The sequence below is a fragment of the Mus musculus genome, chromosome 3, assembly GCF_000001635.26.
Source record: "Mus musculus strain C57BL/6J chromosome 3, GRCm38.p6 C57BL/6J".
In the NCBI taxonomy this organism is placed as follows: domain Eukaryota; kingdom Metazoa; phylum Chordata; class Mammalia; order Rodentia; family Muridae; genus Mus; species Mus musculus.
In genome coordinates this window covers 99,040,843-99,054,897 of record NC_000069.6, presented here as the reverse complement: position 1 = coordinate 99,054,897, position 14,055 = coordinate 99,040,843, and the positions used below count along the sequence as shown (strand labels likewise).

The window sequence follows — 14,055 nt, the reverse complement described above, 5'->3', positions numbered from 1 at the left end:
GGAGAGGTGGGGAAGGAGTGGGTGAGTGGGTGGGAGCACCCTCATAGAGGCAAAGGGGAGGGGGAAAAAGGCAGATGGGATGGAGAGTTGTGTAGGGGTAACTGGGAAGGGAGATATTACATTTGAGGTGTAAAAGAATGGAATGATTAATTTTAAAAAACCAAATTCAGGGAAAAAAAAAGAAATAGGTGCTTAGTCTGCAGGCCCTTTCTCAGGCCCAGCTTGAGCCCCCTCCCCTCCCTAGTCTAGTGAATTTTCTAGTTGATATTCTGGTTTTCAGTAAGGTCTTTTTTTTGTCCTTCGAGTGATTTAAATTTTTATGTATTGACATACTTTGGCACCAGTTACTTTTAAAGGTATACTGCTCAGTGGCTTGAGTACATTCCAAACATTGTGACATTATTTTGACTAATGCAGTACATTTTCATAATTTCTGAAAGCAACCCCTCCCCATTAGAAGTGACTTCAATTCCCCTAACCCCCACCCACAGCACCCACTAACCCATTGTCTCCCTCTGTGTTTTTGTACTCCAAGCTTTTATATTCATGAGATGACAATGACTTTTGTGTCTGGATTCTGGTACTCATCAGGAGGAACCCAAGCAGGTTTCATTTCCCTGTCCACCTTCCTTCATCTCGAGCCACTTCATCCATGTTACCGGCATCACTAATTCATCACTTTGATGGCTGGATTCCATTCCATTTTATTCAATTTTCCATCTTATTTATGTATACATTTTATTTTTAAAATAATTAATTTTATTATTTTAGTTATGTTTGTGTCTCTGTGTGGGTCTGTGTCCATGAATGCATACATGTGGGTATGTACCCACACCTATGCTGTTGGATCCCCTGGAGCTGGAGTTACGGGGATGTAAGCTGCTTGATGTGGGCTCTGGAGTCCTCTTGAGCACTTCAGTGCTTTAAACTCCTCAGCTATCTCTTCAGTCCCTGTATTCACATTTTATTTATTTATGCATGCATGAGTTATTTCTACCTTTTGTTTATTGTGAATAAAGCATCTATGAACATTTACATGTAAGTTTTATATGAGTATCTGTTTTTATATTAATATTTTTTAACAAGCCTACAAATCAATGAGTTTCATTATATAGCTTTGATTTGCATTTCCCTAATAACTGACAAGATCGAACACGTTTCTTGTGTTTATTGAACACTTATATATCTTTTGGGAAGAATTTTAAAAAATACTGCCCATGTTCCTGGAGAGAGCTGTTCTGGCCGTCCACTCTCTCAGGGTTCCTGTGTGGCCTCTTCTCTTCTCTTTAGAGGGTCAGGGGGAAAGTACTGGGTGATTTGCCTTGTCCCTTGATCTGCTTTTTGCACAGGAGAACTGCACAGCTGACCTAGGGTGGGGATGAGGTTGGAGAAGGGAGGATAAAGAATAAGAATACTTATTTGCATAATTTCAATAAAGCTCCCCCATGGAGAGCAAGACATCCAGTCTGTGAGTCCCAGGCTGTCTTTGGATTCTGCCTCTGAACAATCTTTTGATGTCTGTGAAAGTCTGAGAGGGAAGTGGGTGTTTCTGTCTTGGATGAAGGAAAGAACTCAGAGCAGTTCATGCATAGGTTATGAAGCATCTGTAGCAGGCCTGGCCCCAGGCACCCCACCCCCACCCCAGTGTACCTTTTTTCTTCCTCTGAGATTCTTCCTTCCCTGGTCCTATAAAGCTTCTGTTCTGCATGGCTCCTCTCTACAAAGGGCAAATAAACCTCGAGTCTTGATGCTTTGGGACACAATCATGCCCAGGGCAAAATAAGTTATGAAACTCAAATATGATTTCTATACTTAGCACTCTTCTAGGTACAGGGGCAAGGACATAGGAACAGCAGTTTTCTTCCTCCCCCACTGATGCAATAAACACTCTGGAGTACTTACTCTGCCAGAGTGTGCTTCCCTTCAGAAGACCAACTTGGGAACAATGACTCTGACTCCATCATTGTTTGATACATTTCACACTAGTGGTTCATGTTCAAGGCAAAGCCCCAGAAAAGAGGCAAGCCCAGCATTCAAGGATGTCTCATAGTGGTACTGAGTCAAAAGGGAGCACTACTCCCACCACTGACCAAAGAAACTTGGACAGAGATGCTCAAGGTCAAGGGAGGAGTATCAGTGGAGGACATGAAGATGGAAACCACGTTTCGTGCCACTGCACATTATGGTGAATTTCTTAGGCAATATCGGAGGCTCTAATGCACATGCTAATTTTGTTTATGTAGACAGTAAGTAAAAGTAAATCCAGCAGCGTGTACCAGGGGAGTACTATTTAAAATTTAGTCGTATATTGAGTTCCTGGTGCCCTTTCAATGACTAGTTTCCTTTTAGTCAGCATCTTTCTCTATTGCTGGTTTCAGTTTCCTACTTGATAACCAGAGGTCTCGAATCCATCTTGATTAAAGCAGCAAGGCCCCAACTCCATCCTGCCTGCTTCCTTTGAAGTTCATGTGCACTCTCTATTCAGATCAGCTGCCAAGGGCACAGAGAAAGATGAGCTATGAGCTGTGACAACATGTGGGCACAAGGCCAGATGCTTCAAGGCAGTTCGGCTTCCTTCCGGGACTAGAACCGCTGGAGGGTTTCATTTCTCTAGACTGGTTTAGGTATAGCTGAAGGGGGAAATACAAACAAAAACAGAATAAGATGGCATTTTGGGTCTCATTGATTGTATTAAACCATACAGTCCAAGTCAGACAAGGGTCTCTCTATTACAGTGGGTAGCAGGCTTTCCGATGCGATGCATCTGCTTGCCCAGAAATCTGGATTCTTTTGAGATGCCCTGCTTCTTCTGTTCCTTAGGCAGAGGCTATCAAGAAAGGGAAGAATGTGCCATTGCTATATTGTCTATGGCATTCCCCATAGTTTTACATCACAATTTGTCTTCTGCATTATTATAAGACTGACTTCTCTCCCTTAAGCCTCAATTTTTGCTCATCTCTCAATTGTCTGTGTATAAGCCTCTCTGTCTCCAGCTGAAACCAGTACCTTCCTTCCTTTGCCCCATCCCCATTCATTTTCAATAGAGACTCATGGCCACATACAAACATGTTTCAAACAAACTAGTTCTTTGGAGAGTAGTTCTTCATCTGTAAAATACAAGAATCCTTAAACTCTCCTTAAATGCTGTGATTTTTGGAAATACTCAATTTATTTACACAGTTTGACTTTTCAGCCTCCTAAAAGCTGTAGTGACTGGCTATGTCATGATGATCCCTCATTGCCCCCCCCCCTTTCACTATACTGGGACACTTTTTGCTCTCTATGTGTGTTAGAAATCAGACACAGTTCTTGACTTTCCCGGCTCTGCCACAATCCCAGTCTTGTAAAGTAATAGTGGTGTGTCTTCGAAGCACACCAGCTTCAGAGCAGCTTCAGAAATGACATTAGAATCAGGAACTCAGAAACTGGGAGAGGAGATAAAGGGAGGAAGAAAGTCAGCGAATGACTTTTTAAAAAAGATGATTTGTGTGTGCGATACTAAACTTCTAGTGGTTTTGCAGCTCAGGTTGCATACGCTGCTCGCTATAGGATAGATTTTTATGTTCTTTCCCAGATAGAATATCTAAGAGAATACCCCTCCCCCTAGAAAAGAATGATTTTTATTTTCCATATGGTACATGCTAGCAATCCTGGCAGTTGACCACATTTATGTAAACATGAAGAGATACCTATAAATTATTGGACTTAACCCCAGTTTGAGTTTCCAGCTACATGCTGTAATCATTACAGATGTTCCTACTTCAGCTTCAGAAGACATTTTGGCCCATTGATATGGTTGATTAGGAACTGAAGATGTAGACTACATTCATTACATTGTTTAGGGGATGGAGAACATGAGAAACACCAGTGAGGGCACTAAGATTGCTCATGCACACCAAAAGTTCTGTAAAGCAGGGGAGGTCCCTGAATCTGAGCCCTAGGCATAAACACTAACTGGCCCTCAGTCTCCATGGCCAACTTGTTGTAGGTATCACAATGAGAAGCTTGGGCTCTTTCTCTTGTTGACGGAGAAGAACACAGAGTTCAAGGAAATGGTGGTCTTGCTTATACAAGTCTGACTTTTAGCCAAAATACCTGGTCCTTCTGGAGGTTGCTTTGGGAGAGAAGCCTAGTGACCCTTAATAATGACATTATAGGAAACGTGCCAATAAAACCTAAAATGAGCTTTTCCACTTTCTCTTCTGTAGAGACCTATCCTTATTGTGCATTTCCTTGTTTAGTTCAGGATGAATGTAGATGCTTAAAAGATGCTCTGGGCATATATCCAGAAGATGCTCTAACACATAATAAGGACACATGCTCCACTATGTTCATAGCAGCCTTATTTATAATAGCCAGAAACTGGAAAGAACCCAGATGTTCCTCAACAGAAGAATGGATACAGAAAATACGGTACATTTATACAATGGAGTACTACTTAGCTATTAAAAGCAATCAATTTGTGGAATTCTTAGACAAATAGATGGATCTGGAGGATATCATCGTGAGTGAGGTAACCCAATCACAAAAGAACACACATGATATGCACTCAGTGATAAGTGGATATTAGCCCAGAAGCTTGGGATAGTCAAGATACAATTCGAAAAACACATGAAACTCAAAAAGAAGGAAGACCAAAGTGTGGATACTTCTATCTTTCTTAGAGGGGGATCAAAATACCCATGGAAGGAGTTACAGAGACAAAGTTCAGAGCATAGACTGAAGGAATGATCATCCAGAGACTGCCCCACTTGGGGATCCATCACATAAACAATCACCAAACCCAGACACTATGACAGATGCCAACAAGAGCTTGCTGACAGGAGCCTGATATAGCTGTCTCCTGAGAGGCTCTGTCAGTGCCTGGCAAATACAGAAGTGTATGCTCACAATCATCCATTGGATGGAGCACAAGGTCCCCTATGAAGGAGCCAGAGAAAGTACCCAAGGAGCTGAAGGGGTCTGAAGCCACATAGGAGGAACATCAATATGAATGTATTGATGAATATACTAACCAGTATCCCCAGAGCTCCTTGGAACTAAACCACCAATCAAAGAAAACACATGGTGGAACTTGTGGCTCTAGCTGTATATGTAACAAAGGATGACCTAGTTGGTCATCAATGGAAGGAGAGGCCCTAGGTCCTGTGAAGGTTCTATGCCCCAGTACAGGGGAATGCCAGGACCAAGAATGGGAGTGGGTGGGTTGGGGAGCAAGGTGAGGAGGGAGGAGATATGGGATTTTCGGAGGGGAAACTAGGAAAGGGGATAACATTTGAAATGTAAATAAAGAAAATATCTAATAAAAAATATTTAAAAAAAAAAAAAAAGATACCCTGGGCTGGATACTGAGTCTGGTGGTTATACCTAGGCAATCCTGCAGGGGGCACCCTAAGGAGGATGCAGCCTCCTGAAACTGTGTTGCTCCCGTGCCCAAGTTAGCTTTTCTGCTGTGATTTATGGTTTAAAATTAACATGTAGTTTACCTATATAGCATCTTATATTTAGTCACAAACACTGTTAAATATCCTCCCTCCCTTTTAAAGGTAGACATCTCAGTCATGAAGCCACAGAGCTTCTATAGAGAGGTAAGAGACAGGAGCCAGTGTTAGGCACTGGGGCAGAAGGCGAACATTTGGATTGTGGACCTGTTATCTTCCTACAAGAGTTCTTCACATCGAGGATGATAATGAACAGAAAACACTTCCACCCTCCCTTTTATTTCCGTCCTTCAAAGGTTGCCATGTTTTCTTTATGTCAGTTCTCCTGAGATCAGTTCTTGTGAAATTCTAGTACTTTCCTGGCTGCCCTCCATGCTCAAACAATGTTGGGCAGGCTCTCCAGCCTTGCTTTGATTCACTCAGCAGATGTAGGCTTATCAGCATTTCCTCAGAGCTTGAGGGGGTATTTTGGGATGATAAAGTTAGTTTCCATTTATCATCAGTTTATCCCCAATGTTGGAATTGGGGTTTTTGTTGTATGAATGTAAACCACAAGGCTGCATTGAACTTGTTCTCCAAGCCAGGAGGATGATATTCTAGCTTCGCTTCCATTGCTGTAATAAAATATCCTGACGACAGAGCCAGGCATGTGGGGTTTGCACCAGAGGGGGTGAAGGAAGGGAGGGGAAGAAAGGCAATGATGCAATTATAATTGAATATAAAAATTATTATTAAAAAAGAGCAACATAGGGGAGGAAAGGCTTAATTTCAGCCTGTGACTCCTGGTTGCAGTCTATAATTGCAGGGAAGTCATGGTGATAGCAGGAATGGTCACACAACACCTTCAGTCAAGTGCACAGAGAGCCAAGTGCATCTGTACCACCTGCTTGTCTATTTGCCTTCTTTGCTAGTTCTCTCCTCCTTTATACACTGTAGGGCCTTAGTCTACAAAATGGTTCTGCTTACATTAGCCTGAATCAGTTAACAATCATATTATTCTCCACATACACATGAGATGATCTGATGCAGACAATTTATAAACCGAGACTCTCTTTCTAGGCTGGCTGGATGACATCTAAAATGAGCACTTTCTGATTTTGTGCAGCCTTGTGATCTAACATCATTATTTCAGAATAGACTCCGGGGCCTTTTTACTGTAAAGATAAATCACATTTCAGAGATTCCTTATCCAGGTTGGTGTCAAGAATGTAAAGAAAGAGAAGAATTTAAAAAGTATTCACAGGCTGACATTTTGTTCTTGCTGCTGTTGATCTGGGGTAAGATGAAATCTCAGAGTAGCTTTAACTTGTATTCCCTGATGACTAAGGATGTTGAACATTTCTTTAAAATTTATCTGTGGAATTATCTGGTTCCCTTAGAGCCTGCTTTACAACCATAGAAAATATAGAAGGAAAACCGACCCCCTTTTCTTTTCTGAAAAGAATGCTCTTCGCTACTATTAGTGACCTCTATTCAAGCTCAACAGACCTGTGGTGAAAATAAAATTTTATGTTAAAAGATAGGGACCAAAATGCAAAGGGTATAGAGGATTCTGGAAACTTGACTGGAAACATGACATTGAGTCATGTCTTTATTCTGATACCTTCCAAATAGGAAGATGTTGTACTTTCAACTCAAGGACTTTCTTTCACTGTCCCAGAAAACAAGACCCAGAGAAGCCGAGGTGTCTGAGATTACACAGGTGAGCTACGGTAACACTAGAATGAGGCACCGGCCATCTGCATGGGTCAGAGGCATGAGGTCCATGGCATGGAAACTATGTGCTTCTCCTCGGCATGGAAGGTTGTAGAGAGGCTTCCCTACTAAGCCACAAGATGATTAAAGAACTGGGGAGGTAAAAAGCACTTCAGATGTGGAAGTCAGGGTTCTGGGGTAAGGAAAGGAGACTTCTTATTACTGGTAGTGGTTAGGATTGGAAACATGAAAGAGGGAAGAAGGGAAAGAACCAAGAGCAGATTTGTGCTGATCAGACCACAGGCATGCACTTAGAAGTTGGAGCCCCGTGGACTCTAGGGAGGTGGAATCCCGGCTGCAGGTCTGACTAGAATCCCTATTGCTGCCTCCTCCCTCTTTCAGGGGCAGTGGGAAAGGAGGCGGGATTGCTAAGAATAGCCATGGATTCTGCGACTTGCTCTTTTCAAAGAATCAATGGAATTAGAAATGAGATATTAACTTTAATCAGTCACAGATGTTTAGGCTCTTAGCTTCTAGGAAAAGAATCTCTGAGTAGTTCTCTTCACCCGGTAGAGAAACTTAACTACATAGAAGGATCTAAACCTTTGAACAAACTCTACTACAAAATATGGAGGAGGACCTATGCCTGTGGACAAACTCAACTATACAATATGGAGGAGAGTCCACACCCATGGACAAACTCAACTGCATGCCATGCAGGAGGGTCCACACACATAGGTGGAGCAAGGATATTCTTCTATCCTCTGGAGGATGCAGAATAAAAGCCTCCCTTGATGATCTGTTACTCACCTAGCCTGATTTGAGTGGCTAGACTTCTGGCTAAGCATCCCATGTTGGCCTTTCATGGCATGTAGAGGATTTCAGTGCCGGGGCAGGTGAGGACTGAGCTGTGACTTGGAAGTCTAAGGAAATGTGGGAGGAAAGGCCAGCCTGTCTTTTCTCAAGTTCTTCTTCTCATTATTTTTTTTTAGAAATAAGATGATTGAGAAATTAAGGAAATGATGAGAGGATGACTTGGCTTTGCTATACTTTATATTTTATGAAACTATAAGTCTATCAGTAAAAGGAGATAATAGTCCAATGAGCCCCACATGTCCTTCACATAGGTTCACTACTAGTTAGGAAGTGTTAACTAAGGACACATGTCCTTCACATAGGTTCACTACTAGTTAGGAAGTGTTAACTAAGCGTGTGGGTCAGCTGTCACCTACAGCAAAATCATGTTCAGATCCCTGCGCTTGGGCCTCAGGGTGATGCTGCTGCTGCTGCTGCTGCTGCTGCTGCTGCTGCTGCTGCTGCTGGACTTTGGGCAGTTCTCCAGTTACCCTTGTGTGCTTATTCCTCCGGACTGTCCTTTGTGAACCTCACATCAGGCCAGGTGTGTATTGATTTGTCCCTTAGTTCTCGAGGTTGCAGCTCCAAAGCTCCAGCAAGCACTGATCACCATGATCTTTCCCTTAGAGCCTGCTTTACAACCATAGAAAATATAGAAGGAAAACCGACCCCCTTTTCTTTTCTGAAAAGAATGCTCTTCGCTACTATTAGTGACCTCTATTCAAGCTCAACAGACCTGTGGTGAAAATAAAATTTTATGTTAAGTTTCTTGCCAGCACTTTTATACTTCAGTATAATTTATGATCCACATTGAAATTCAGTTTTTATAGATCTGGAATTGCCTAAAACTAGTAATGTCCTCTATGAATTATTTGTGTATAGGTAATGATTGGGAATACATGCACACACACAAAACACTAGAGAGCCTTTAAGGAGTCAGTGATTCAGTATACTAAAAAGATCAAGGGACAAAGGTAAATTGCTGGCGAGATGTTAACTCCAAGTTTTAATCTACAGTGTATATCTCACATTCTGTATCCTGTCAGTTAAAACAAAAGGTATTAAGTAAACAAGGTTGAAGGAGACAGGACAGAGGTTGGTTTTGGGGGTGGGACAAACAGTAGATGGGGGGGGGGGAGGTGTGAATCCTAACATTTTTGTCAAGCAGAAACTTCACAGCCATGTGTGAGATTGTAGTCCCCATATCTATATACCCCCTCAGTTCACAGAGTGTCTCTCAGATCCAATTGTACTTCCCACAGCATACATATGGCTCGGCACAGAGCAACTGCTGTGTGACTGCTCATAAAATCGTTAGTTCTCAGTTCCACTGGGTGTGGCACTGACAAGCCAAGGCTCAAAGATGTCTGGGAGTGTGATCTCCCCATGAAGATAACGCTTTGTTTCCAGTGTGACTTCTGCTGCTCATATTCACCATGCTGAACAGCTTTAGGGACAGACTGCGACATGAAGGCAAACTCAGTGTTGGGCACCTGGCAGTCCTGGCTCTGTGCTGGACACCTTGAGATACTCCATGGTCCTGTAAGCACGGCCTTCTAGGGCTAATGGGTGAGACCTATGTGGTCATGCTAGCCCTTCCATTGTTTAGGGATGCTGATCCTTCAAGGAGAAGCCTAAGGACTATTCCCCTTTTACGGACAGGGTTTCTCTTCTCTTTCCTCAGTCCCTTTTTGCTTCACATTCTTAACCTTGTTATATAAGTAATAACCAACATGGAGAATATTTGGGAACTGAAAGTTGAAGACATTCCATTTAATGAGGCTCTATGAGGAGGCCGTAGAGTTATGGCTCTTGCAGAAATGTAGGATAAATATGATATTTTGGGCACACACTTTTTCAATTATGGGCAGCTCAAAGCCACTATTGCTCCTCATCCATCTCAATCTGTGGGCCAGTGGGGAGGCTGCTCCTGGACATCTCTGCACACTTAATCTCAAACTTTATTCATGCAGCTTCTAAATTTAAAAAAAATTAATCAAATCTAAACCCCGCAAAGTGCACACTCTGATTTATATGAGTCTTGGCAAACGGGCACATGGAATAAAAACCTCCTTAGTTGGACGTGACAGTGTTGGAGGAATTGCAGGCTGGAGAGTCACGCCGGGGGCACCTGTTTTGATGAGCAGCAGCAGTTCCTGGGACTCAGTCAAAGGACTACAAAGTTGGTGCTGCATTGATAGGAGCCCTGGGGTAGTATGGAGATGAGTGGCTTGTTCCTTTATCCTTGGATTAATTTTCAAGCTCAGGTTCATGAGATCCATAGACAGTCTACTCTTAGATGATATGGCACCAACTATGCCTCAGCCTGGAGCTGTTGAGAGTGGAAACCCTGTAGAGCCTATTTTAGAGCTCAAAGGTGTCAAGTGGGTAGGGTTGAGATCATTTCTGATACTTAATTGTCCAGTGTCCCCAGCCACAAGAGCTAACTAGTTCAGACTTGATTGCTAGGTATTAAGGTCCAACATAATGAGTTGGGAGGACAACAATCAATGTTAGACAGTAACGTGTGTAGTTAGGCTTGGCACAGGTTCCTGATTCTGTTACTTCTATTCTGTCATAAGCGTTTCCCGGAAGCAAATAGAATTGACCTTAACTTCAGCCAACTTAACCTTCTTCTCCAAGAATCCCAGAAGCTGAATTCTTTTGGATGGCAGGATCCACCCCACTTGAACAGGAGGGAGACAACCAAGAGCTAAAGCCCATTGCTTGACTAAGTGGTTTGGAGCTTGAAGGAGAGTGACAGCTCAAGACTGGCGCACTCTTAGGAAACACTCAGAAACTCATCCACACAAAATGAGGCTGATGATGGGAGATAAACAGCTGTACACAAAAGGCTCATAGATGATTTTTTTTTGAGATAGGGTTTCTCTGCATAGCCAGGGCTGTTCTGGAACTCACTCTGTAGACCAACAAACTAGTCTCAGACTCACAGGGATCCACCTGGCTCTGCCTTCCAAGTCCTGGGATTAATGGTATGTGCTACCACTGCCCAGCACATAAGTTTTTAAAAACTCTCTTCTGTTTTAATAACAAGTGTCACTTCTTTGACACGTCCTGTAAAGTAAGAAATCCTAGATATCTTCATCTTAAGGAGTCACCCATGACACTTTCTGATTTTGTGCAGCCTTGTGATCTAACATCATTATTTCAGAATAGACTCCGGGGCCTTTTTACTGTAAAGATAAATCACATTTCAGAGATTCCTTATCCAGGTTGGTGTCAAGAATGTAAAGAAAGAGAAGAATTTAAAAAGTATTCACAGGCTGACATTTTGTTCTTGCTGCTGTTGATCTGGGGTAAGATGAAATCTCAGAGTAGCTTTAACTTGTATTCCCTGATGACTAAGGATGTTGAACATTTCTTTAAAATTTATCTGTGGAAAACGTCCTGCTTATTTCTATATCCCATTTTTAATTGGGTTACTCAGAGAAAGGTGGAACACCTACTCATTGTTAGTGGAAATGCAAACGTACAGCCACCATGGAAATAAATGTTTCAGTAGCTGGGAAAAGATCTTCTTCAAGTAAAATAATGGTCAGATCCAGCTACACCATGCTTGAGCACATACAAAGAACTCCAAACCTTACTGTAGAAATACTTTCTCATCTGCATTCATTGATGGTCTATTCATAAAAGCCAGAAACTGGACACAGCCAAGATTTCCTTTGACTGATGAAATAAAGCTGTGTGTATGTTTGTATGTGTGCGCGCATGTGTGTGTGCATGTGCCTGTTTGTGTATATAAGGAATTTGTTTTATTAACTTACACAATGGGGCTAGCACTTCACTAGTAGGCTTCTTTACACTGGAGAAGCAGAGAAATCAGCCTATGATGTCTTAGCCATCCTAAAATGAATAGTGATATCATTTCACAACTAGTAACTTTCTTTCAGAAAAATTCCACCTCCAATATGATTCAGTATTTGTGCTGATGGTAGGAAAACTAAGTTGCTGATGTGAAATGGCAAAGATGTCCAAAATATTTTACAAATAAAAGTCCAAGTTACAATATATAAGATGTTAATATGGGAGTCTTTGTGTCATAGAATTATGGATGGTTTTGTTTTCCTTTTGCTTGTATCTGATTTCTATTTTTGCAATAGACATTGTGGCATTATAAAAAGTGGAAGCTATTAGAAATAACACAAAGGCACTCAGGGCAGTACAAGATGGGACAGGGAGCTCCTGATTTATAGCCTTTGATTGGCAAAAAGGTATATGTAACAGTTATAATAGCTTGCACTGGTTTGAGAGAGTAATGGACATGCCTGTACATAAACATGTGGCATTGATCCTGGATTATAAACTGATCCAATTTCCAAGTAAAATAGTGGTCAGAATTCAGTGAACATTTTACATATTGTGGTCCCCACATTCTAATTTTAGGAATCTCTTGTATAGGTAGATGGCTCTCAAAGCTCGATCTAGACCCAGAAGCTCAGTATCATCTGGTAACATCTTAGAAAGGCACAGTCTCAGCCCCATCTATGATTTACAGGACTAGAAACTCTAGGTGGGCAAGCAGGCACAAGAGTAAGCACCAGCCTTGTCGCTGAGCTGTTCCCCAGCATGCTGCATTATACTCCATTGCCTTGCTTACAACATCTCCCCTTCCTAGGATACTTGGAATTGTGTCTTCCTTCCTCCCCAAAGTCTTTTCTTTTTAAATCTCTAAATATGGAGGGCCATCATGATTTCCTCACCTTGTAGGCAAACTTCTCACAAGATTTGGATCGTCCCATACTGTCTTGCTCCATTGGGCTGCAGAGACATCCACACCTTTGGGTGAGGAATGGTTTGCATTGTTTGTTCTCAGTACTTAATCTGCAAGAGATGGCTATAGTTGTTGAAAAATGATGGCAGATTTGAACTGTGTGTGTTTGTTATCGATATGTCTATGATTTGACTTATAGTGACAATGACATTGAAGAAGTATGCTGCCCACAGGCCTATTCCTGGGATGTAGGGATTATGAATGGGACTTTTCTAGATACACTTTTCCAAAGAGTCTTGACTTCTGAATTATAGAAGTGTTTCTCTTATTAATGGGATAAACTTGAATGTGAAAAAAAGAAAGCACACACAAACTAAAGTTGGATAATATGAACAAATGAATATGACCTGTATATCAGGTTAGTCACTCAACATCACATAGAAAACACTTCTGGTACAGTTTGGCGCATATGCTTTATGAACACTTAATTTCTCGATGTAAAATGTTCTGGTTATTAAACATTTTTGAGGCTATTTTAGTTATCTGTTAATAGTTATGATTTTTTGACTTATTAAATTTCTGTGTGCATTTGTGGCAGTTATTTCTATTGTTATCTTGAATGGATTGAGAGAGGTTTAACTGAGGAGGCAGGACTGACCTTGGGTGTGGGTGGTACCACATCATGGGCTGATGTCTGACTGAATTTTCAAAGGAGAGATGAGGGGGAAAGCTGAGCACCAACATACATATCAATGCTTTCCAAGGTTTTGCACAAGGTAGCTTCATGGTTGCTGCCACCAAGAAAACTGCATTTGCCACCAAGCTCTCCTGGCCAAGAGGGACTCTATTTCCTCATAAACTGTGAACTCAAATCAGTCTTTAAGTCTTTAAGCTGCTTTTGCAAAATATTGTGTCAAAGGAACAACAAACATAAATCAATATTTTTGGACAAAGCGTATGTTTATATTGATGTCATTATATGATAGACAGACTAATGCTTTCCTTCCTAAAACATTCACATCTGGAACCCATGACTATGTTGTGTTACACAATGAAAGGAATGCTGTAGATCAAATTCAGGTTTTTGTAGTATGGAGAGATGATTCCAGATTATTGAATGGGTCCAATGGTGTGACCAGAAGATCATCAGGAGAGATACAATAAGAGAGGCCAAAGGGGGAGAGACCGAAAACATGGGATCCTACATCTGCTAGTTAAAAGAAACATTTTTTATTAATTCTTTTAGAATTTTTTTTATTTTAAAGCTTTATTATTTAAAATCTCTTGCAAGTGGATGGAAACAGATGCAGAGACACACATTCAAACATC

The 14,055-nt window shown here is 41.5% G+C and overlaps 1 long non-coding RNA gene across 1 annotated transcript; it reads right to left on the bottom strand.

Annotated features, from left to right (window-relative positions):
- Positions 1-1,155: 1,155 nt before the first annotated feature.
- On the bottom strand, positions 1,156-5,076 carry Gm12440 (predicted gene 12440). The gene is made up of 4 exons (NR_110516.1): positions 5,016-5,076; positions 1,903-2,630; positions 1,651-1,717; positions 1,156-1,367 (listed from the first exon to the last, which is right to left on the bottom strand). It is a non-coding gene; the product is annotated as a predicted gene 12440 (long non-coding RNA).
- Between the last annotated feature and the right edge of the window lie 8,979 nt (positions 5,077-14,055).